Below are 24664 nucleotides of genomic sequence, written 5' to 3' on the forward strand. Positions count from 1 at the left end.
TAGGACAACTTTTAGCCACAGTCCAAGGCTAATGGAGTACAGTTAGTGAACAAGGAATTGGTGTCAACGTTGTTTCATTTTGTGAGCTAGGTGTGTTTTTTGTGTTGTGTGTGTGTGTGTGTGTGTGTGTGTGTGTGTGTGTGTGTGTGTGTGTGTGTTCGTCAGGATTGTTGAAATGTGAGATGGTGTGTGTTAACTGCCTGTAAGTAAAGGGAACATAATCAGGGGTGTATGGAGATGTGTAGAGCATTTCCAAAGGTATGGCTATTTTTTTGGCACTCTGGGTAATATCCCAGTTTGTTCCCATGCCAAGAAAGTCCCCAACTTACTATAAAAAAGTGCTCAGATCACAGCCATGAAGAGTAAAAAGAAAAAAGTAAACATGCCATTCAGTGTATGTTATGAATTGCAGTAGGGAGCTTATGGCTACAATTTCAGAAGAAGCCCAAAACTCTTGTAAAGAGCTTCAAAAACCAGTCAGTATCAGTAGCTTCAAAGCCGTTATAAAAGGGAAAAGGTATAATGTTAAAGTTTATTTTATTTATTTTAGATTTGTTTACCTGGAAAGTCCGACTGGGCAGAGCTCATTTTCAGTGGAGGCCTGAGGAGAAAAGCTCCACAACAGCACAGAAACGTAGACATTCTGATATTATTAAGAAAAGAATATAAGAATTTTTGAATAGATTAGTAAAGAATATAAAGCCTAGACATATTACAAGTTTATACAATAGGAAGTATAAGATATTAGAAATGTGACAGAATTTCAAAAATTGTAATACAATAGACTCCCTCTTATCTGGTCACGCTGGGACCAGACCTTAGGGTGAATAAACAAATGGGTGGTTAATCAGAAAAAGCATACAAAATAACATTTGTAGGTTAGAAATCAGCTAAAATAGCAGGAGTTTTGTTAGTATTCATTTTTCTAATGAATATGAAGTCTAAAACTCAAATGTCTGTCATTATTTAGCCCAGAGGAGGTGTAAGTGTTTTGTTCTCTGTCTTTTGCTAGGGCTATGGCAGAAATTTGATGGCTGGTTAAAGAGGAGGTCGGATAAGAGGGAGTCTACTGTAAAGATTACACTCAGTCAGTTTCAACTAATAAATGTCAGTACTCGCTGAGAAAAAGGCAGTAGTAATTAGTGTAAAGTGAAAAGTTATGAGAAAGGAGAGTTTATTTATGGTAGTAAGAAATCAGCTAGGGGTGTTGCAGGAGCAGTGCCAACTGTCTGTTAAATCATTTTTGAGTAGATTCTTAAATTTGCTTGTAGTTCTGATATTATATGGGAGGGAATTCCAGGCTTTTGAAATATAGCAAAAGTGTAGGGAATCTCCTACAGTTAAGATTTATATGTTGAGCGAAGTGCACGTTGCGTGTGTTAGAGTAAGGTTAGAGTAAATTTTGGAGAGCTGGTGTTTTTTCGGGGTTGTAGAGTAACCTGTGGGCCATTATTAACTGGTTGTATGCAAGACGTTGTAGTATTTCTAGCCAGGAGAGATTTTTAGGGCAAGACAGTGATGTGACCTGTGTAGTGATCCAGTGGCAAATTTAGCTGTTTTGTTATAGCGTGTATTCAATTTGTCTAAATCTGTTTTTTTGAGGTTAATAAGAATAGGTGAAGCATAGAGTAGAGTTGCCAGGAGGTGGGTTCTGGCAACGGCAGCTCTTGTGGAGTCTGTTAAAAATTTCTGATTTCTATAAAGTGTACCCATTTTTTGTGGACTTTTTAAATTGTTTCTGATATATGCAAGTCAAATGTTAGCTTATCTTCTACTATGATTCCAAGTTAGTTTGGTGTGGGGTTCAGGTATCATTTTTGTATTGCTATTAGCTGTGATATGGAATGTTGGGGGGAAATGTACTGCTCTAGAGGGTTGAAAGATCATAAGTTTTGTTTTGTTGGGATTAAGTATAAGATGGGAGTTAGGTAACCATGCCTCAATTTCTGTAAATGCCTGTTGTGTTATATTTTGAAGTTGTTGCATGGTGGGAGCTGCACCTATTAATGTAGAATCATCTGCGTATTATATAATAGTAGCTAGTGAGGTGGCCAAGTTGAGGTTATTAGTGAAAATACTGAATATAAGAGGGCCAAGTATGGAACTCTGTGGGACCCAGAGGGTGATAGGGAGAAGTGATGAAAGGTCATATAGCCATTTAACCACCTGCTGACAGCCTGTTAAGTAACTATGGAGCCAGGAGACACTTGCAGGGTTAATTTTAAGTCCTGAGAGAGCAGTTAAACGTTTGTTGTGGAAGACCACGTCAGTGGCCTTAGAAATGTCTAGGAAGACCGATGAGACCACGTTCACTTCATTCCTGTGTTGGTAAAAATAAAAAGAGCAGTTGTGGTACTATGGGATGGTCTGAATCCATGTTGGGAGATGGCTAACAACTTACTGCGTGTACGATATTTCATAAGTTGAGAATGTGTACATTTCTCCAGAAGTTTGGAAAGTGGGAATAGAATAGCTATAGCTCTATAATTATTAAGTTCAATTGATTTACCACCTTTATGCAGAAGGGATTATATAAGAAATTTTCCAGATGGTAGGGACATAATTTTCAGAAATAGCGAGGTTAATAAGTATTGATACAGGATAGGATATGGATTCTGCTGTTATTTTTAGGAACTACTCAGATGTTTTTTTAAGAGTTTCTGTATGGTTTTGGTGAGGATGGGTTGGAATGAGAAGGAACTATTTTTGTTGGTTGGGTGGTGTTTGTAGATTATTTGGGTTATTTTTGGTTAGTGCAAGAATGCTTTATGTAAAATATTTATTAAATTGTTCTGTAATGGTTCCTGAGCTATTTGGTAAAGTGGGGGAGGGGGTTGTGGTCTGTCTGGGATAGAGTATATTTTTGATTGTAGCCCAAAATTTTTGTGGGTTGTTTTGGTATTTAAGTTGCATGTTGGTATAATAGTTTTTTTGTCTAGTTTGATATGGTGTTTGACCTTATTCCTGAGTTGTTGATAGGTTACATGATCAGGTTGAGTTTTGCAAGTATGCCGGGAGATCCAGGCCTGTCCCTTTGCTGAAGGAGGGTTTTTGTTTCAGTAGTAAGCCATGGGACAAGATTTGCTTTAGCGCAAACTGTTCTAGGAGGTGCTATACTGTTGAGAATGTTAAGAAAAGTGTTATTGAAGTGTTCAACTGCTGCATCTACGGGCAGAGTCTTCACTACGGACCAATTACAGTGTTTTAGAGTGTATATTAGTTCATGCGCTCTAACATTTTTCGTATTACGAATTTGATGGTGTATGGTATGCTTTGTAGGGCTGATGTGTTGCTTGAGTAAGTAGGTAGGTATGTGGTCACCAGTACAGTCTGGTAAACAGCCAGCATTTTGATAATGGGTGGGTTTGTTAGTCAGGGCCCAGTCAAGAATGGAGAGCTTATTAGATTTTTTTGTCTATTCTGGTAGGAGACTGAATAATTTCTGGGAAGCCGTTAAGATTAATGTGGTTGCTAGGGTTGTTTGAGTTGCAAGTACTCCAGTCGGTATTGAGATCACCCATGCTGGTGGATTCTTGGGTGCTATTATTAGTGATGCATTGATGGATATGTTCAGTCATGGATATATTGTTACCTGCTGGGATATAAATGGATATAAATGGCAACTGTGGTTATATGCTTGTTAGGATTAATTTGTAGTTTGGCAAGAAGTAGGTTAGTATTGCTAGGGTAGATATACATGTTTAGATTTAGAGGTTTTACTGTTAGGTTGTTTCAGTATAATAGCTACTCCACCTCCTCTTTTGTCATTTCTGTCTACACAAAGTATATTATACCCTGAAGGTGTGATTTAATTGTCTAAGATGTGGGGGTTTAAGCCAAGTCTCTGTTAATATGGCTATTTCTGGTGAATAATGCCTCTAGTTCATAGAATTTGTTGACCAGACTTCTAACATTTAAGGTTAGAAATAGTAGGTCTGTGCTTTTATGAGGTGTGTTAAGTATATTTGGTATTTGAGAGTGGGTAGAGATGAGGTAGCTAGGGCCAGGGTTAGGGTGTATTTCCCCACTAACTAGAAGTGTTTTGGCTACATTTGCTAGTATTTGGATGAGTCTGCATATATGTTTGTGGTATCTAATTGTGATATTTTTTGTAGTTATTTTGGGTGGTGGCACTTTAGTATATTGTCATTCAAAGATGGTGGTGTTGAACATGTTAGGAGATATTTTAAAGTCAGTTGTTTGCTTTAATGTAAGGTAGTTGATCATTATTTTTTGGTTACATTGTGGTAGGGCTAGAGGAAGGTTGTAAGATGTATAGTATGCAGCTAAAGCGAGAAATAAAAGCATTATGATGTGTTTGGTTAGCTTGTTGGTATTAAAGCATTGTTTGAGATGTTAAGTATTTCAGTTGAGTGGACCAAAGTAGTTTATTAGTAATAGTTTGGTTTGTTATTGGAAGGAGTGTTAATGGAAGGGGAAGACTACTAGGCAGTGATAGGCTTCTACTGGAAAGGCTCACCCAGACTCTGCTGCAGTTTGCTGTGAGGGAAAGGTTGGTTTGCTTTTTATTTGTTGTATTTTGTATTGATTTATTGCCTTTTTCTATTTTGTATACTGTGATTTGTTTTCTTTACACTGTGTTTTACTTGTATTCTGCTTTTAACTGCATATTAAAACTTGAAAAGACACCACAGTTCTGTCTTTTGAGTCAGACATAAGTTTTTCCCACACTCCCACCGAGTTAATTTTGTGTTCTTAAACACCACTGTCTTTCTAGTTGCCTGCTAATTGACCATATATCTCATTTCCTCTCTGCTTTTACTGGTTGGTGTGAGTAAGCACAAAATTATCATTTTGTGAAATCACTCCCCTTCAACTATTTAAATTTATTGGCCATCCTACTGTTTTCCATAGTACCAGAATAAAAAAGTGACCACCCCCTTTCAGTCTATCTTGCTGTTTTAAAAATAGTGACTCTCCACTAAAACATAACTTTTTAAACAGGTAAAACTTAAGTTGCCTACTTTCACATCTAACTCCTCTAGTGCACACTGCAGTGTTTAGGATAAACCATTTTTTCATCTTATCTTTAAGCATCTATTGCAAGACCACCAGTTATTGGAGAGCCCACATTCTGCCTCTCAGTAGACATCTTGGGATTAGTGCTTCTGTTTTCTCCTGGTGGGAGAAAGAGTGCAGTTACATTATTTACTGGAGACTGCTGATCACCAGAAAGCTTAATAACTGCTTTATAAATGACAGCTTGGAATCTATGCTTCAACACATAGCCCTCCAGAGCTTACACCACCACAATTCTCACATAGCAACACAAAACACACACCTACTTTTGTGGAAGCTCTCAATAAAAATCTGCCTAAACAACAGAGACCTCCGAGGCAGAAACGCAAACAACCAGCCCAAACCATGAGACACATAGCTCACATAAGTGTGCCACTCAACCAAAGCTCATAAGGCAAAACAACTTACTCAATACACTAGTCATAGGTGACACAATAGTAAGGCACACTGTTGCCCCACTCACTAGGGTGAATAAGGAGAAAGTTACGGTCAGCTGTTTGTCGGGTGCCAGGATCCGCCTCATAACGCACGCACTTAGGTCACTCCACAACAGGTACAAATATGACGCTGTCATTGTCCATGTTGGTGTGAATGACCTGAGACATACCTCCCTGGACTACATGAAAAGAGACATAGAGGAGCTCTCGGATCTTGTAGCCCAGGCAGGTATGACCATAGCTCTGAGTAGCATCCTACTGTCACCTAGAATGATACCACAGTACAAGCAGAAAATGATTGGCTTCAACAATTGGCTAAGTTTCTGGTGTCATACTAAGAGGATCCAGTATCTGCCTGGGATGACATGATCAACAGACCTCGATGCTTCGCCAGAGATGGCCTGCACCTGTTACCCCAGGGCTTCCGGATACTGGCCAAGGCTCTTGCTACCCCTATAGTGCCTTTTTTAGGCAGTGTCCTGAAAATAAAATTACCACCATAGCAGCTATAAGCAAACAAAATCTGAGGGTTGTGCTACTCACCACTAGAAGTCTAAATCACAAAATGCATTCGCTCGAAGCACTCCTTAAAATGGAGAACATCGACATCTGTGCAGTGACCGAGACCTGGTTCAAGGCTCCAGAGAGCACCCCAGTACTACCAGGCTATAATTCATGCCACACATTTCAGCCCCTAAACCTGGACCAAATTACTAAAGGCGGTGGTGTCTCCATATTCATAAAAGATATGCACACCTTCAGACTAGTAGCCCAACAGAACGCATCAGAGATACTTCAGGTACAACTAACACTGGGTAAAACTGCAATCCAGGTTGTAGCCTGCTATAGATCCCCCACCATGTCCCAAGACTCCCACTTCACACTCCTAAACACACTGGAAAATATTAGGGTACAACCCAATACCCTTATACTGGGAGACTTTAACTACCTCTCCATTAACTGGGAAAATTACTCGTGTACTAACACACTTGCTCAACGCTTTCTGAAATTCATTAATTCCAATGCCCTGGACCAACTCATTCTTACCCCCACCAGGGGTAGAAACATCCTTGACCTGGTCATTACTAACATGAGTGACCATTGCTCTACACCAGTAATCAGCTCCTCCCTGGTCAAATCTGACCACAAGCTAATCACCATGGATATCCACATCCCACCTTCACCCCCCTCTAAAGGAAATCACAGTAAAAAACCTCCAAAGCCAATTTTGGGCTTCTAAAAACAGAGATGGCTGACTTCATGACACCCATGCAAATGGAAAATAGGTGCATGACTGCTGAATCATATACCAATGCACTTTATGAGCACATAAACAAGTGCATGGAATGAACCATACCAAACAGAACCAAGACACTCTCCTCCAAAAAAGGAAACCAATCTGGTGGTCCCCCACCATAAACTCTACAACAGAAGGAAAAAACTGTTGGAGAAAAGGATGAATTCCCAAGACTGGAAAAACTCCCTTGTTACCCTCAGCAAAAAACTGAGATCCATCATCAAATCCTCTAAAGCTAACTACGAAAACAAAATTGCTGCAGATTCTAAAGACAACCACAAGGCATTCTATAGTTATGTCAAGAATCTAAATGGCAATACTCAGATCTTCTCTGAGTTACAGCACAATGGCAGTACATATACAGAACCAGCTGATATTGCCAACATATTGGCTGACAGATTCAGTGCGAACTTTACCCCCCTTTCACCCCCTAAAGGGCCTATCACACTACCTGAGGAATGCCAAGTCCCTATTATGACAGCTACACAGATAAAAATTGCACTGTCCAAAGCCAAGAATGCAGCTTCTGTGGGATCTGATAATATCCCTGGTTGTGTTCTACATGAATTACAATGTGAACTGGCACCACATCTGAGTACTCTGATGTTAAGTTGTCAATCTCGCCTTCATTCTTGCTGGATGGGTTCGGAGCTGAACCTCGGCTCCAACTCGGCCTATTACTAAAGCTCGAGAGCCATTTTCACCGGCTCGAGGCTATACTATGTCCCATAATGCTAGGCGTCATATACCCAGATCTCGTTTGCCGCTTCAGCTACGAGGTTGCGTTTTCTCCGGCTCCAGGTCGTATTTAAATATTTTTGTATCTACAGTTAGTTTTTCTTAGATATTTTTCTATTTAGTTTATTTAATTACTGTTTAGAGAGTTGCGACTAGTTTTCCCTACCCTTTTTGTGTAGTTTTCCCCTTTTTTTCCACCCTTAAGATGGACAGGCCTAACCCTCCCTTCAGTAGTCAGTACAGTTTTCCCCTTAGTGTGTGTGTGGAATTTCTGTCTTCTTTTTACTAGTTAGCTTAACTTAAATTTTTCGTTGAGTGTGTTAGTGTGCTTGTGTAGATTTTTTGTCTTAACCCTGTGGTGTCATGTCAAAAGATACCAAGGTATCGGGATTCAAGAAGTATGACTCGTGCTGTCAAAAGATGTCTCTGACGGACGGTCACACTTCTTGTGTGTACTGTTTGGGCCCTCTGCACCTGCAGGACTCTTGTTCCATCTGTCACGCTTTTAGCCCCAGAGTCCTGCAGGAATGCAGAAATAAGCTCATTCTCAGTGGCTTATTAAAGCCTGAATGTTCTCCGCCCAAGCCCATCTCTGGAAAACCTTCAAAGCCCGCCAAATCATCGGCTCCATGTTCGGAGCCGGCGCCGAGCGGTTCTCTTTCTGCCTCGTCGGTTCCAGCTGGAACCGATTCATCGAGGCCTCAGTCGGCTCCGGCTTTGGTGTCGGAGCCGTCCCCAAGCCGAAAACGCTCCAGGTCTCCTTCACTGGAGTCGGTTAGATCGGCTCCGAAGTCTCCCTTGCTGTCGGAGCGGAGCCATAGGTCTCACTCCTCCAGGTCTTCCAGGCTTTCGGACCATGACCTCGAGAGGGTAGTCAGCAGGCTTTTAAAGTCACAGGCGCTGGCCCAGTTATTGCATAGCCTGTCTCAACAGACAGGGGCTACCCCAACGCCTGCTCAAGTTCCTCCTCTGACTACTTTGCTGAGTTCGGAGCCGGAGGTCGTCGAGGTTAGTACCGTTGGGGCGTCGGAACCGATCCCTCCGTTATCGGTTCCTTCGTCGGCTCCGATCCCTTCATTGGCTCCGTCCTTTGTGGAATCCGGGCGTCAAGACTCCCTCGTCGGCTCTGAGGGGGCGAGTGGCATCGGACACTGGTCCGACCCCGTTCTCCCTCTCGGAGCCTCGGCGCAGATGAGTTCGGCCCCGACATCGGCCTCGGAGCCATCCCTCTCGGTGCTGGGAGGAGCTCTCATCTCCTCGGAGCTGGGTCCCTATTCCCTGCCTGACAGGGGCACCTTCGAGGTCATGAGGAGCGTGCTGGCTCCCATACCGGCGCCACGGTCGGCCTCGTCGGCCCCTCCCTCCACGGTGCCTGCTTCGGCCCCTGCCTACCCTCCTGAACCCAAGCGCGGAGAACCAACGCTCCAGGCCGCTCCATTGGGCGTTTCCTCCTCTTCCGAGGCCTCCCCTGATCCTTCAGAGGAGCTCCCTCGGAAGAGGACATGCAAGAGGAAGCATGTCGACTCCCCTGAGTCAGTAACATCTGACACCGACCTGGATGATTCGGAAGGGTCCCCAAGGTCCCCCTCTGAGGATGTCTCTTTTTCTGACATCCTAGAGATCCTTAAACAGAGGGGGAGCTGGTCCGCCCTCAACCCTTCCGAGGATGAGTCGGTGTACCTGGATGCGTTCGGTTCTTGCCCTTCCACCTCCTGGGTGTCCCCGCCTTTCGACCCACTCATGGAGGTGGTGGCTAGAAAATCGTGGACGGCTCCGGATACTATGGAACCAACTCCCCGGAGGCCTACAAAATTTATTACAGCCCCGGCAGACAAGCAGTTTCTCTCCAAGGGCGTCCCTGTGGATGCCATGGTGGTGGCGGCAGCCACTAAGAAGGAGTTGGCTGACCCTTCAGTACCTGTCCATCCTCCTAATAAGGAATGTAGGACTATGGATAGGTATGGCAAGCGGATGTTTTCTTCAGCGACCTTTGCCATGCGATCGCTGAATTACTTATGCCATTTTACCCGTCTTCAGAGAGACCTCCTTAAAGAACTGGGTGATACCTTACAGGACCCAACCGCTGTAGGGTCCCAGGAAAAGATCAACTCCCAGCTGGGGACCCTGAACTCTGTTGTCAACTCCTCCATGCGGCTGATTTCTTACGCAGCTGATGGAGCGAGTAGGGCCGCAGGCACGGGCGTTGCTCTAAGGAGACACGCCTGGATGCGGCTGTGCAACTTTGCTGACCCCTTCAAGGCGTCCTTCACTAACACCCCCTTTGACGGTTCTGCCCTGTTTGGACCTCAAGTGAAGGATGCATTGACCAGGTGTGAGCAGGAAGGAAAGACTCTCTCTGCCATGGGAGTCCGTTTTTCCGCCCCTTCTAGACCATACCCTAAGGGTCAAAAGGGCAGAAAGATGTGGTTCCGTAAACCCCAGGGAGTACTGCCTAATGCACATGGTGAGCTCCCCTCCAGAGGCAGAGGAGGAAACAATAACAGACGCTGCCCTAGGGGCAGGGGGGTCCGCAAAATCAGGGTAGCAGAGAATTTTGCTGCAATAAATTTCTTCTTTGAACTGGCGTTGTTTTTCAGGCTGTTGCCTTTACTTTTTTCGTTGTTTTTGTAGCAGAGAATTTTTCTCTGACAAACCCTTCCAGCACCCCTGAGGAGCTGCCCGACTGGAAGACTTTCACTGTACCATATCCGAGGGTTACAGAATCCCCTTTATCCACACCCCGCAACAACCAAAAGGGCCTCTTCCAGACGTTCCACCTGGTTTGAGAGATCAAGCAGCGTCAGAAATTTCAAAGCTTCTGTCAAAAAGGGCCATCCAGCCAGTCCCAGTAGACCAACAAGGATCCGGAATCTACTCCAAATTCTTTTTGGTACCAAAAAAGACGGGGAACTGGAGACCTATTTTGGATCGCAGCAGGCTGAACAAGTCTGTTCAAAGAACGAAGTTCCGGATGGTCACGCTACAGTCCATTCTACCCTTTCTGGGTCAGGACAATTGGATGTGCTCTGTAGATCTTCAGGATGCGTGCTACCATATCAAAATGAACAGGCGCTCCAGAAGGTTTCTCCGCTTCCGGCTGGGAGCCAGTCACTACCAATTCAGAGCCCTGCCCTTTGGCCTCACCACAGCCCTTAGGGTGTTTACCAAATGCATGGCAGTGGTTGCTACTCACCTGAGATGACGAGGATTCCAGGGGTCTCCATATTTAGATGACTGGCTCCTTACTGCCACCACCAGGCACCAGCTGCTTCAAGCCAGGGATTACGCTGTGCAAACGTGCAGAGCACTAGGCATCTCTATAAACTTCGAAAAGTCTGCCTTATCACCCTGTCAGCATATTACCTTCATAGGCGTCGTGTTAAACATGGTAGAGTTGTCAGCAAAACTACCTACACAAAGAGTTTCAGACATCGCAGCCATGTTCAAACCCTTCTACAGGAGGACAGGGTCCAAGCCCAATTTGTACTGAAAACACTTGGTCTAATGGCAGCAACAATCACCTTGCTCCCCCTAGCTCGTTTTCATATGCGGCTACTGCAGTGGATGCTTTTTTCCCAATGGTCCTTTCGGCAGCTTCCCATGTCTCACAACATTCTCATCACTCAGTCATGCAAGAGACACCTCTCGTGATGGATGGTCTTGCCCCAGGTGCTCCTGGGCAGACCTGTTATTCTCCCCCCTCCGGTTGCCACCGTGACAACGGATGCCTCCCTGATCTGGTGGGGTGGGCATTTTCAGGGCAGGACAGTCCAGGGCACATGGCAACCCTTCGAGTTCCACCTGCACATAAATGTCTTGGAGATGAGAGCGGTACTTTTGGCGTTGCAGGCCCTTCAGAACTCTACCCACCGGGACGATTGCAATTCAGACAGACAATATGTCTGTAGTGTGGTACATCAACAAGCAGGGCGGAACCAGGTCCTACCCCCTATGTCGGGAAGCGCTCATACTTTGGCAGTGGGCGATCTCTTCTCAACGGTTTCTGGTAGCAATGCATATTCCAGGGAAGTCCAGCGTCATAGCGGACAGACTGAGCAGGGCCATTCTCATGCCCTACGAGTGGTCTCTCAACCAACTAGTAGCAGAACAAATATTCAGAAGATGGGGTCAGCCTTGATGCGACCTTTTCGCAACCCCTCAAAACAGCAAGTGTCAGGATTTCTTCACCATCTTTCCTCTTCTGGGTCTCCCTCCCAGAGACGCTATAGTCCACGATTGGCCCCAGGGTCTTCTATATGCTTCCCCCTTTTCCCTTAATTACCCAGTTAGTCCAGAAAGCAACTGCCTTAAGATCCAGGATGATCCTCATTGCCCCTTACTGGCCCCGACAAGTCTGGTTTCCATTCCTGCAACGTCATCTACTAGAGCAGCCCTGGCATCTGGACCCAGTGCCAGACCTTCTGACCCATCAATCGGGCGGGCTGCACCAGTCCCTTCCATCTCTCAACCTCACAGCTTGGTTGCTCCACTTCCAACCCTAGCCAGGCTTCCCTTAATTTCTCAGTCAGTACGTGATATCATCCTTGCCTCTCACAAGTCTAACACCAGAAGGACGTATGCTAGTAAATGGAAGCGTTTCTCTATTTGGGCAAGGAAAAATCAAGTGGACCCTTTCACAGCTCCTGTCCAAACAGTTCTAGAGTTTTTGGCGGAACTTTTCTAAACGGGCTCTTCCTCAGCCACTATCAGGGTTCAGTTGGCGGCTATTGCAAATTTTCACGTTGGCTTGTCAGAGACCAGTATTATGTCCCACAAGCTCTGCAAAGCCTTTCTAAAAGGAACTCTATTACTTAGGCCCCCGGTTAAAAACCCTCCTCCACCGTGGGATCTAAATTTGGTACTGTCTTCTTTAATTCTGCCTCCCTTTGAGCCAGCTGCTTCCTGCTCGTTAAAACTGCTCTCGTGGAAAACACTTTTCTTGGTAGCTATTACCTCAGCGAGAAGGGTTTCGGAACTACAAGCTCTCTCTGTGCGCCCCCCCTTATCTTGTTTTTCACAAAGATAAAGTGTCCCTTAGGACTAATCCTTCCTTTTTACCTAAGGTACTCTCTGAAAAAAATCTTAATCAGACTATTGATCTCCCAGTCTTCTTCCCAAATTACACTGATAGAGCTGAGAGAAGACTACATTGTTTAGACGTCCACCGTCAACTACGCTTCTATCTTGATAGAACAAAACAGTCGAGAAAATCAGAGCAGCTCTTCCTGTCTTACATGGAAGGAAAGCAAGGCCTTCCAGTTTCTAAAGTAACCTTGTCCAGATGGTTGACCTCTCTTATCACGTTAATCTATCAATTGAGGCATAAGGAGCCCCCTACCAAGCCTAGAGCTCATTCAACCAGAGCATTAGCTCCTTCAGTAGCTTTTCAAGCAAGGTTACCCATGGATTCTATTTGTGCAGCGGCCACATGGGCCTCCCCTCATACCTTCATTTCTCATTACAAACTGGACATCGCCTGCAGAATTCGGGCTGAGTTTGGTTCCACTGTACTCAAGAGTCTGTTCCATTGAGCCACCCAGGACTAAGGTGCTAGGGACGCTGTCCCATCCAGCAAGAATGAAGGTGAGATCAACAACTTAACATTGAGACGTTATGTACTTACCATAACGTTCCATGTTAGTTGTCTTCTTCTTGCCTTCTTTCTTGCGTCCCACCCTCCATCCCCCTGGCCTGGAAAGACGTAGAGTATCTTGTGAGATATCTTTTGTCACCAGAGTTATCTTCTCAGCCAGCTCTCTTGTTCCCCCTTTAGTAGCCCTTGTAAGGGATATATGTAGAAGAACTTATTTTTGCATATTTTAGATAGATTTACTCTTTTCTTGTGGTGGGACATATATGTCCATAGTGTTAGCTATCAAACGAGATCTGGGTATATGACGCCTAGCATTATGGGACATAGTATAGCCTCGAGCCAGTGAAAATAGCTCTCGAGCTTTAGTAATAGGCCTAGTCGGAGCCGAAGTTCGGCTCCGAACCCATCCAGCAAGAAAGAAGGCGAGAAGAAGACAACTACCATGGAACGTTATGGTAAGTACATAACTTCTCATTCAATCACAGCCTCATTTCAGGCTTTGTTCCTACTGAATGGCGCACTGCTATGATCATCCCACTCCACAAAGGGGGAGCGACTGCAGACCCTGGGAACTACTGCCCCATTAGTCTGACGAGTCTGATATGTAAGGCTATGGAGTGCATCATCATGGACCTTATAAATAAGGACATAGGGAATCTCCAAACTCTGGACCCCATGTAGTTTGGGTTTGTGAAAGGTAGATCATGTTTGCTCAACCTGATAGACTTCTTCGAGTCTATCACCAGAGCTGTGGATGAGGGCAAGGTAGTTCACACAGCTTACCTAGATCTTGCCAAGCTCTTCGACACCATCCCTCACTCAGGAATCATAGATAGACTCACTAAACTAGGCATAAACCCCTATGTCATAAGGTGGGTTGACAACTGGCTCACTGATAGAGCCCACACTGTGAAAGTAGCGGACTCCAAATCTGATTACCAACCAGTTACAAGTGGTGTCCCACAGAGATCGGTCCTAGGTCCTCTCCTGTTTGGCATCTACTTTTCTGAAGTTCAAGCTAATACAAAGAGTCTCTGGCTGACCACGTTCGCAGATGATTGCAAACTGGGAGCCATTATTGATTCTCCAACTTAAGTAGACATTCTACAAAAAGGCCTCACTGACACCAGTGACTGGTGCCAGAACCATGGCCTTAAGCTCAGTGCCAAAAAGTGCATTGTCATTCCCTTTGAGAAAAATTCCGTGCCCATGAACTACCACATAGGTGGTAGTCCACTAAACACCGAAGGTGTGATGAGACCTGAGGACACAGGTTGACAGCAGACTCTCCTTTGATAACCACATTGCCACTGTTGTCAGAAAGTTCTTTTATGTGGCACATCTCATTACAAAAGGTTTCTCATCCAGGAAGAAAGAGATCATAATCCCTCTCTACTCGTCCCTCATTAGACCTATTATAGAATACAACACCTCATTTGGTATGTACCTCACTAGACACCTACAACAACTGGAAAGGCCACAAAAATACCTCACTAAGAGGATCTTGGGCCTTAGACACATGCCCTATACGGACAGACTCAAAAAACTCCAGCTATACTCTGTCTCTTATCACCTACTTAGAGGCGATCTCTGCTTGACCTACAAAGCCATGTCTGACCCAGATCTGCTAGATATGCTACACCTAAAGAAATCCCAATCCCTCCATGCCACATGCTCCAGGGAGCTAAACCTCATTACCATAATAAACAGAACATGCTGGAGGGACAGGTTCCTAACCTTGAGACTTCCCATACTCTGGAACAAACTTCCCATTCATGTCAAGCAGAGCACTTCAATGGCCCTCTTTAAGAGAAATCTTGACGAGTGTATGGGCAATAAGAAGTTCACCCCAGGTATTACTTCAGTGGCCTTGATTGACAGGGCACTGGGAACTAACTTTGGGTGGCATGATGCCAGGGAATCTTCTTGGGCTAGGCTTATATAGGCTGCAGGGCCATTAGCCTAGTACACACCTATGAAAAGTAGGGGTAAGAAAAGAGAAATGCAGAGTGACAGTAATGGGAGGGACTGCAGAGTAGCTAAATAGAGGTATAAGTTAATTAGTGGTACTATTATTGGGTGGGGTTATAGATTGGATATTGGTTAGTTGGTTGAGAGTTTGGAGTGCTAATTGGATGTGGGTGGTGATGGGTGTATGGATCAAGTTGGGAGGGGAGAAGATTGAGATCAATGTAATTTTTATGGTGGTGGGTGGAAATAGGGGCAGAGCAGGGTAGTGGCATGAGCCCGAGTGAAGCAAGGGTGAACGGAGTGGGCTGAACCCCAGTCAGCAATGGAGCAATGCCAAAGAAAACCAGTCATACATAACAAAGGTCTGTGGGAGATGAGTTGAAATGCTAGATATTGGCAGCAATCTTGTAGTCCTTATGTATCAGAAAAATAAAATTTTAGTATACTGTAACTCTGTAAAGAGGCTATTTAAGATGATGTGTATAAAGGTGAAGAAGAAGAAGTAATGCTATTAAAGTATGTTGCAAAAATTGAGTAGGTACTTTCCACGGACAAAGACTTAGGAAATTAATGGGGGGGGCAGACCTAGGCGACCAAGCCTGTGTGCTCACCACTTCTTTTTAGTACAGACTAAAAAGGAACTGCTTTTTACAGTACAGCAAACAGGAGAAGCATGTACAATGATTGTCTTCAGTTGCATAGGGTTTGGTACGCTGCACTTTGCTTCAGAGTTAAGCACTGCGGGAAAGGCATCCAGGACCAGGTAGAGGGATAACCTGCTGTATTGATAGATGGACTGTAAAGAAAAAGGAAATTATGAGAGGTGAGTAAGGTTAAGAGCAGGAAGGGTTCAGAAAAAGGTAACAGTATAAGCTGGATATTCATTTAGCAGGAGTCTTACAAGCAGAATATCAATCAAATCCTTTTAGAAACAGTACAGTTTATCAGTTGTCCTCTTGAGAAGATAAGCAATTTTAACACAGTAATAGTATTACATATATGATAAACTGTGTTAAGTATACTTACAGTGACTGTTAATGCGAACAGTTAACTACAGTCTTTGCCAAGTTCCTAGTGAATCGCTACATCTGTAGGGATATCTGTGCTTTATGTACATAGTTACAGTCTCTCCATGATAAAATTATAGCATAATATAAATATTGCAAATGCAAGGATAAAATCTGCTGAAGTCTTTTGCAGCACCTATATTCTTAAGCTATGCTGCTGTGACATCTGACCAAATAAATCAGCTACAGGTATTCCACCGACAATTAGTACAGCTACTGCTTAATTCAACTTCTTAATTCTTTTTAGACAGTGCAAGAGTAATCCCTGGTCATGGTAATGATCAAATAAGGCAAAAGAGGCTTGAATAACTTACATGAGAAGAGATGAAGATCCTTGGAAGTGGTGAGCACACTTAGCTAGACCGCCGCAGACCAGCGTAGGCAGTGTTAGTAATTCAAAAATGGCACCTGCTTGCTTAAGTAAACTCAAAAAATTGAGTAGGCAGGGGAGGGTCCATTGCTGCGGTTATGTGTCACCCAAGAAGACGGAGGGTCCGATGAGCAGTTTACTACAGATAGTAATTAAGTAAGGGTAAAGAACTCTGGTCAACATGGAGCAATGCCAAAGAAAACCAGTCATTCATTAACAAAGGTCTACGGGAGATTAGTAGAAATGCTAGATATTAGCAGCAATCTTGTAATCAGTATGTATCAGAAAAATAAAGTTTGTAGTATACTCTTAACTCTGTAAAGAGGCTATTTAAAATGATGTGTACATGTTTATTTAATATGTTCGATATTATATTCTGATTTAAGCCTCATTAGCCCCCCTCAAAAAAAAAGAGTAAATAAGACATGGAAATGCTCCAAATGTGGGGTTAACTGAGAGTTAAGTGCAGTATTCTATGCATTTTTTCCAGTGCAAATGTTAATGAACTGGTTAAGTGCAGTGTTGTATGCATTTTTTCCAGTATATATGGTAATGAACTGGTTTAACTGCAGTACTGTATGCATTTCTTCCAGTGCAAATGGTAAGGAACTGGTTAAGTGCAATGTTGTATGCATTTTTTTCCAGTATAAATGATAATGAACTGGTTTAAGTCCAGTGCTGTATGCATTTCTTCCATTACAAATGGTAATGAACTGGCTTAAGTACAGTGCTGTATGCATTTCATCCAGTACAAATGGTAAGGAACTGTTTAAGTGCCGTGTTGTATGCATTACTTCCAGTACAGATGGTAATAAACTGGTTTAACTGCAGTGCTGTATGCTTTTCTTCCAGTATAAATTATAATGAACTGGTTAAGTGCAGTGTTGTATGCATTTCTTCCAGTACAGATAGTAATGAACTTGTTAAGTGCAGTGTTGTATACATTTCTTCCAGTACAGATGGTAAAGAACTACTTCCTACGTTAACCTGGCCAAGGCAATAGATACATTACCCCACTCAGGGATTGTAAACAAATCCAAGGAATTCTATATAGTCCCCTATTTCATCCACTGGATAGCCAGGTGGCCCTCAGATAGGACACAAGAAGTTAGGATAGGTGAGTCCACCTCCACAAAGAGGCTGGTTACTAGTGGAGTCCCACAGGGCTCTGTGCTGGATCCAATCCTTGGTGGCATCTACTTCTGTGAAGTCAAGGCTAATGTCAAGGTCCCCTGACTGTCCCAATTTTGCAGACAGTTGCAAATTAGGTGCATTCATAAAATCCCCCAAGACTCTAATATCCACCAGGAAGGGCTGACTCCAACAAATATCTGCTGCTGAAGCCATGGTCTAAAATTCTGTGCCAAGAAATGCATACTGGTATCCTTCGGGAAGTTGGCTACTTTGGAAGCTTCCTCAGTGATAACACACCCCTAAGAGTAGACACAGTATTCCGGGATTTGAGGATGCATGTAGACAATAACTTTGCTTTCAACTGTCATGTATGTATTCAACTGTCATGTGTCTATGGCCTTAAGGAAATCATTTTATGTTATGCAACTTTTAAGCAAAGGTGTGGCATCTAGGTCCAAGGAGGCCATCATTCCACTGTATTTTGCCTTCAGACCAACTATGAGTACAGTGTCCACTTTACTATGTACCTGACCAGGTATATGCAACAAATAGAACATCTACATAGGTTCCTCACAAAAAGGATACATGGTATAAGCAACATGTGTTATATAAATGGCTTCAAAGCTGTATGTCTGCACTTGATCTATAGACTGGTAAGGGTTGATCTATGCCTACATACAAGGCATCTTTGAATCCCACTCTGATGGACCCCCTGCATATCTGCAAACAAATAGTATGAATATTACATGATCAAGGGAGTTAAAGTTGCTTGTGACATGAGTAGGACATATTGGAGGGACAGGTTTGTGTCTCAGACACAGCCCCTTCTATGGAACAGGCTTCCCATCCATGTGAAGCAGAGTTCTTCACTGATGCAATTCAATTGCAACATGGATGGGGAATAGGAATTTCACCCCAGGTTTGGCACCTATGTCCTTAATAGAGGCAGCCTGTAAATGCTTAACTACCCCATCTTGAACCTGCATATACTCCTTAGAATAATTTTAAGGGTCCTAAAACATCAGATACATTTGAAATGTATGGCTAGGCTTAAAATGTCCCCTGTAATGGTTAGCCTAGTATACACCTATTAGACTATGAGCATGTTACCTTAGAACTTTCTTGCCTCTGGCACGAGTACTGAACATCAGTCTGTCAGATTTTGATTTGTGCCTCTTCCTTAGCCATTGGGCAGATAAGTATCCTTGTTGGGAATGTTCCTCTTCTTTTTTGTTAATTAAAATTTTGTACATATCGTCGAAGGAAAAAAGTGATTGTGGGAGGCAAATTCCTCACAGAGACCATCATTTTAAAGTGTCTTCTTTGCTAAAGTGCTAAACACAGCTATAAGGACTGTTCTAGACCCATACATAGCTGTGTTGTTTAAAAATTTACCTTTAAATTCAAAGGCTTAAGGAGCTTGCACAAGGTAAAATAGCCCAAAATTTGCATCTCCCAATGTACCTCCATTGGAAAAAAAAATCTAAGCAACTAAAGCTTGAGACTTCTGTTGTCCAGAGAGACTCCAAACATCTTTGTTGTGTTTCTTGCTGAGTCCTCGGACCATGCAGTTCCTGTAGCTGCTCGTTATTGCAACACCATCAGGGGCCAGTATGGTACAGCCATCTTGCATGTCCATCACATCCGACAAGTCCATCACTTCTAGCACGAAGGGGAAAGCTTGGCTTATTATTTCAGAGGGACCTGAGGGCATACCTCGGGTCTTAGGGAAGAAGTTCCCAGTTCCTTGATTGAGGTATGTCAGGGCTCGGAGCTACCATATACCATACCAGACAGACAGCTGTCTAGTGTAAGATGAAGCAAAAGTCTAAACATGCTGTTTCCCTGTAAATGTCTTAAGGATTTTGAGAAGGAATGGCAGGATTTACTCTGTCATTTTTCAATTTGATTTGTACACAGTTACTTTTTAAAGCTATTATGTCCATGAAGCCAACTTCATTTTTTGCTGCTGCTGCTGCTACACCTTTCTATTCACCAGTGGCTTTTGCCTCTGATGATGAGTATACATTATCTCCAGATTCTCCTCTGGAAGAGGGGACAGTCATTAAAGTGATGCAGCACTTCCAGTGGGAAGATTCCCAGTTGTCTGATATCCAGAAAAGATGCTGTGCACTTTTGTAGATCGGTATGCCAAAATCATATGCCATTCCGTTTTGGAGGCTTTGTTAGTTATTTTTTCCTACTGGCTGCCTTAATCCCAGGTCTCAGCCACCTGCCTCAAAGGAACCTGATAGTTCTACAAGTTTGCAGACCTTGAACATTTCTTGTATGTGAATCCTACTTCATATCCAGCTGTTATCTGCCTTTCCACTGAAAAACCTACAAAACTGCTTCCTTTGTCTAATGTTTTACCCACAGATAAAGATAGCTGAAAGGATGTCAAAGCTAAGCTTCTGGATTCACCTCTGGCTAAGCAACATCTTTTTGGCTCTGCTGCTGCAGAACTTTTCAAGACTCTGCAGGAGAAAGGTAAGGTCATGCAAGATTTTTTTTATGTCATGGGAGATTTTAAAGAATGTTCCTATCTCCTGTTTTTATGTTCCAGAGAAACTGTCCTACTAAGGCTAGTCCCTTTAGTTGCAAGTACTAAAAACGATCTAAAAACAATAAAGAGAGATTTCTGGACAAATTTCAGCAGGATTATTTCCCCTTAGTTATTTGATTTATATTTAGAGTTATTAAAGAAAATAAGGGGCTCATAAATACAAGGATATCATTGGTCTGGTAATCAAGAAAAGTGGGGTTAATTTTAAATTACATTATTTTGTACCTAATACATCCAGAAGGTCCACACATCCATCACAGCCCATCACAGATTAGAGGTTAAAGCACAGGATTACCAACTGGTAGACCTGGGTTCGAAACCTGGTTAGAATACAACTGTGCAGCATTAGTGTCTGTGCGGAAGAAAGGCCTGGCAATTACTTCTATAATATGATATGAGAATCCTATGGGGCCTGCTCACAGTGTCACCATGAGTCGATTTCAGCTCGAGGGCATCTTAATACTTAAATCCAGAAAAGGACATGTCAGCATTCTGGAACATTTTGAGACAATTTCAAGTCTCTTCGGTATATAAAATTTATTTATTTAATATTTCTTTACCAGGAAAGTCTGACTGGACACAGGTCCTTTTTCAGTGGAGGCCCGGGGTGAAAAGCTCCATGAGTAACAGTACATTTTCATGCACACATTACAATAATCAATAAAGTATAAAGTAAACAAAATGTAGTATACATAAGAACATACACATTTGTTACATCTTGACAACAAAACCTAGGCTATGAACATAGCTAGTACTATTTGTAGGTTATGACTTATGTCAAGATATAAGGTTAAGACAGGTTGGTAGGAACAAAGGATTAAACACCAGGGGAGAAGTTGGATATGTTTTGGGTATACTGTGATGTATCAGAGCACTCATGAGGGGTTAGTAAAGGAAGATAGCCACTTATTTTTAAGATAAGCTTTAAGTGATGGTTTAAAGTGGTTAGTGGATGAGACTGAGAGAATGGATTTAGGAAAGGAGTTCCATATACAAGATGTATAGTTGGAAAATAAAGATTCTCCTGCAGCATTGTTGTCCTTGAAGACGGTGAGTAAGTTCTTATTGTTAGAGCGAAGCGGTCTGCTTGTACTGTAAGGAAGGATGAGATTTTGTGGTGCAGGGGTTCTAGTTGGTTGTGTTACAGTTTTGTGAGTTAGGGAGAGTTGGTTTTTAAAAATAATGTTGGGAAGCTCAAGCTAGTCTAGTATCCTTAAAGCTGCACAATGATGTGTTCTATATGGGCAATCAGATGCAAACTTAGCAATTTTATTATAACATGCTTCTAGCTTAGATAAGTCAGTTTTCCTTAGATTAGTTAAAATTGAAGAGGCATATAGTAGAGTGGAGAGCAGATGGGTTTGTGCTAATGTAATTCTGGCCATTGTAGTCAGGAACCTTTTGTGCCTATATAGACTTCCAAGTTTCTTATGGACTTTTTTTTTATAGTTCGGGAGAAATGCAAGTCACATTTTAGGGTATTGTCTATTTCCACTCCAAGAAACTTTGTATGGGTTGTCGGGGAGATCACAGTATTGCCTTTGGCTATTATGTTAAATGGTGGGCATGAGATAGATGTCTTGTTAGGTTGGAAGAGTAATCATTTAGTTTTGTTTGGGTTCAGGGTTAGATGGGCATTGGCTAACCATGTTTCAACAGAAGTGAAAGATTCCTGTGTTTGAGAATGAAGAGTTGATAGAGAAGTTGGCAGCACAGATAAGTGTTGAATCATCTGCATACTGTATTATAGAACCATGTGGAGTTGCTTTGTGTAGATTATTAGTAAAGAGGGAGAAAAGGAGAGGGTCCAAGATAGATCCTTGGGGGACACCAATGGATAAAGGAAGATGTGGAGCTAGGTCACCCTGCCATAGAAAAGATTGTTGACAGCCAGATAAATAATTATATAACCATGCTGTGGCAGATGGTGAGAAGCTTATCTCGGTTAGTACATCTATTAGTTTGGAATGGGAGACCATATCAAAAGCTTTTGATAGGTCTAGAAAGATGGCAGATACAAAGTTGTTGTTATTCCTGTGATGGTTTATGGTGTTAGTGAAGGATAAGAGAGCTATAGTGATACTATGTGATGGGTGAAACCCATACTGAGTGTTTGTTCGAAGCTTATTTGTTAGTAAGAATTTCATGACCTGGAGATGAATACACCTTTCAGGTAGCTTAGAAAGAGGTGAAAGAATAGCAATTGGCCGATAGTTTGTCAGTTCTGTGGAAGGTCCCCCTTTATGAAGTGGGATTACATGGGAAATTTTCCACAGTTGAGAGACCTTGTTTTCGGGAATGGATCTATTTATAAGGATTGATACTGGGAAGGCTATAGATTCAGCTGCAGTTTTGAGGTATTCACTGGGTAAGTTATCTACGGCAAGTGTAGTAGGTTTTAGTTTGTGTAGTAGTTTTTTTTTATAGTGGCTGTTGGAACTGTGGAAAAAGAGAATGAGGCATTGCTAGTTGTAGACTTGGCTGGTTTGCTGTTTGGAAAGGGCAATTATAGATTCAGTAAAATGTTTGTTAAAAATGGTAGCTATGCTATCGGAATTGTTGTGAATGTTTGGTGTTGGTGTAGTAGATTTTCCTGGGTGAAGGATTGAGTTTATAGATGGCCAGAATTTTTGAGGGTTTTTTATATGTGTTTTGAATGTTATGATAGAAATTTATTTTATCCTGTTTTATTTATTTATTTTTTTGCCTTATTTCTAAGTTCTTGATACTGTTATTTAGAAACTATTGTGTTAGTCTTATGCCATAGTTCCCAGGCTTTATCTCTAGTTTTCAGAAGGACCCTAGTGTCTCTGTTTAGCCAGGGGGCATAGTTTGATTTTACTCTGATGGTTCTGACAGGGGCATGTGCATTTAATATATCTAAGAAAGATTTATTAAAGTGGTTCAGTGCATCATCTAGGTCAAGGTACTTGAGTGGAGTCCAATTACACCTTTGTAGGCCAGCTAGGAAGTTGTCAAGATTAAAGTTATGTTTTTTCCTCAGTTGTTTAAACATAGTAGTTTTAGTGAGAATGTGTGTTGTATAAGAGATGTGGGTAGGTGGTAACTCAGACCATCAAGAAGGCAACCTGATTGGAATGAGTGAGAGGAGTTATTTAATAATATCCAATCCAATGTGGATTGTTTTTACTAGGTTTATCTATTCAGGTAGGTTCTTGAATAGTTTGTGTAAAACCATGCACATTTATGTGATGAATGGGGGTGATCTGTATCACATGCAAACTAGTCTAAATTAAAATCACCCAATATGAATGTCTCCTGACTAAGGGTACATACTTGCCCAGTACAATAGACATTCTGTAACTGGGGCATTATTTCCAGGTGGGATATAGCAGCCAATTATATTGTGTTTTTCTTGAATTTATGGTTAGTGTGGTATAGATGATTTCTGCACTGTAAATCCACAAAACCAAACGAAACCAAGAAGTACACAAAACAGTTCAAGCCTTCACAAACAGGTGCTGGATTTATTTTTCAGGTCAGGTCTGATGAAGTTCCTTGTAAATGCTTTTTGGAACGAAAGTGCTTACTTGCAGTTTGAAAAATAAATCCAGCACCTGTTTGTGAAGGCTTGAGCTTTTTTGTGCACTTCATGATTTCTGCACTGTCCAGTTGCGGGGTTTTGCATTCAAGGAAAGTTAAAGTGAGATGGTATTTAAAAAGGACAGCAACTCCACCTCCTCTTTTGTTGAGTCTATCCACCCATAGTATGGAGTAACCTGGGGCTAGTATTTCATTATCTTTTGTACTTGGTTTTAACCATGTTTCAGTGATTATGACTATGTCTGTCGAGTATGTAGCTAGAGTGGTATGGAAGATGTCCAATTTGTTGCCTATACGTCTAATATTAATGTTCATTAGCAATAGGTCTGATTTTTTCTGTTTAGGATTGGATGTGTGGGGGTGTTGAGACTAGAGTGATTAGATGGGTTGGTGTTATCTGAGAGTGGTCCAGGGTTTGGGTGGATGTCACCATTAAGCAGTAGCCTAGAAACAATGCTGGTAAGTAGTTTTAATTGTTTGATAAGCTCATTGTTGTATAACTGAGGATTATAGTGACTATCTTTAGTAGTTATTAATTTAAATGGAAAATATTGGAGGCTAGTAATATTACAAGTGTAGGACTGATGGTGAGATATGTACATGGAGTAGGATGGTAAGGTGGGTTTGTGGTGTGATGAAAAGTGGATGTCTGGAATGTGTTGTGATAAGTAGTGAGCTAAGATAGTAATATGAGTGTAGTAAGAAGTGATAGGTGAAGCACGGACATGGTATAGGTCTAGGAGGAGGAAAAAGGATAACAGGAAGTGCATCTAATTGGATGGATAGAGTGAGGGAGTGTCTGTAGTAAGAAGTGATAGGTGAAGCACGAGCATGGTATAGGTCTAGGAGGAGGAAAAAGGATAACAGGAAGTGTGTCTAACTGAATG

General features: G+C 42.5%; 1 protein-coding gene across 1 annotated transcript in view; it reads left to right on the plus strand.

Moving 5' to 3' along the window:
- Nucleotides 1–24664, plus strand: part of RANBP17 (RAN binding protein 17) — a 4607784-nt gene that overhangs the window by 1751446 nt on the left and 2831674 nt on the right. The gene's annotated exons all lie outside the window — the stretch shown is intronic.

Source organism: Protopterus annectens, chromosome 4.part0, assembly GCF_019279795.1.
Source record: "Protopterus annectens isolate FY-2018-M chromosome 4.part0, PAN1.0, whole genome shotgun sequence".
Classification (NCBI taxonomy): Eukaryota; Metazoa; Chordata; order Ceratodontiformes; family Protopteridae; genus Protopterus; species Protopterus annectens.